Here is a 1,861-nt window from a genome sequence, read left to right on the forward strand (position 1 = left end):
TTTGATTCTAGCTGCAGGGAAGCTCCTTCCTGTATTCTTTCCCCTCCCTCTTTGTTTGCTTTCGGCAATCATGTTCAGTGACCTCAGACTTCTGCCTCTTTTAATCTGCCCACCCACATGGTTTGGGAGCAGTTTCAGGAAAAACGGTGTGCTTTGGCCATGGCAATTTGCCCTTTCTTCTTTCACATATTTCCAGGGAGGAGTGAAGAGGGAAGCTCCTTTCAGGACCAGTTACCTGGAGGACTTGCCAAAGTTGTCTTTTTTTTTTTTTCCTTTTTTCTTTTTTTTTCTTTCCCTCTTATTTTTACTGTCTGGACAGATCTCTGAAGTGCAATGATGTCCTGTTAGTGTCTCTGCCTCTGAGCGGTTTCATCTAAGGTAGTGTGGACCAGTAGTTAGCAGCAGGCTGGGGAAGCAGAACCATGTCCTTGTGCTTGTCTGAGAATCTCTGGGGGACCAAATATATTTAATGGTAATAGACAGAATCTAGGGGAATCTAATAGGGTAGTGGCCAGAGGGTGGGGATAAAGGGAGGGAAATTCCTCTTTTATTGACATGTCCAAGCCTCTTGCACCTGCTCTGTAACCAGGGGTTGGGATTAGTTATTGTGCACCATTGACTTAAGAGTATATTAAAAACCCTTTTAATCTGCACAGATATATGTAAGGCCTTTGTATCTCTCGTAATAAGTAATTAAGAAAAAAATAAAGGTCTTTATCACTGCCTTTCTATTGGGACCATGGTTATATATAGATAGTCTTTACTTTTCTACACCGTACACTGGTTGCTGGATTTACCTGTATTCTTAACCATATTGTATATGCTGCATTTAGACCTACTTATGAGCAAAGTAAAATAATAATTCCATATGAAGCGCCGCACTCTATGCCTGAAGCGCTTGAAATGCAGGAGCCTCATGTCCCAATTGCTGTCACAGAAAAATTTAATTTTTTTTTTATATATATAATAAAAGTGCCTTAGCATGTGCCTCAGCTGTGTGTCACCACTACAGTCAATAATGGTTTACCGGTGCTCCACTGATGTTACCAATAAAGATTATCCATGTGCTACAATCCGTGTGCCCGTGTTGCCCTTCCCTCCTTCCCTAGATCCAGGCTGGACCAGAAGTGTTGCCTCCGAATGTAGCAGCTGTGGTGTCACAGCCTGGGCCTGTCCTGTTGGCAGCCTGAAGGCCTCCCTGGTACCCTGTGACTCTCAGGAGCTGAAATCGGGTGTTAGGGCACCCCCAGAGTGTCAGCAGGGTGGCTGGCAGCGGCCAGCCCTGGGGGTTTTGGAGGAAGATTATGCACCTTGTTGGTGTGCTCTGGGAGTTACCTGTTCCACACACAGGGCTGGGAATTTGAGCCAAGTTTGGTCTGTTCTTGGCCTGAAGGTTGTTATTCCTGAGGCTCTTTGACTAACTCTCTTCTTTGCTTTTATTTCCAATCCCTGGAGTCACTGGAAGGTGAGGTTAGTGGAGGAGGTGCTAGATGTCTAGAAGTCTGTTTTATCAATGGATTATCAAAATTGCCTTTCACTCACCTTCCAGCTTGTCCCCAGAAAACCTACCTTTTGTTATATTTTTTTTCTAGGAATTAAATAAGGAGCATGCATTCATCTTCTGGTCCATTGGCCCTCAAACTGCACTAGGTGCTTATTTCTTCTGGTGCCACAGCCATGGCAAGAAAAGCTGGAGTGTGACACCAGCACCTTATCCCTGTCATCCCAAGTTGGCAGAGTTTTAGACCTCGATGAGAAAGTCTGAGCTAGAAGTTGTAGCTGGGGAATAGTCAGACCCTGGGTGGAAGTGATGGAGAAGGAAATGTGGGTGTTCACCACGAGGGCTATGGTGCAGCCAGCA

The sequence above is a fragment of the Chaetura pelagica genome, unplaced genomic scaffold (genome assembly GCF_000747805.2).
Source record: "Chaetura pelagica isolate M959 unplaced genomic scaffold, ChaPel_1.0 scaffold79, whole genome shotgun sequence".
NCBI lineage: Eukaryota > Metazoa > Chordata > Aves > Apodiformes > Apodidae > Chaetura > Chaetura pelagica.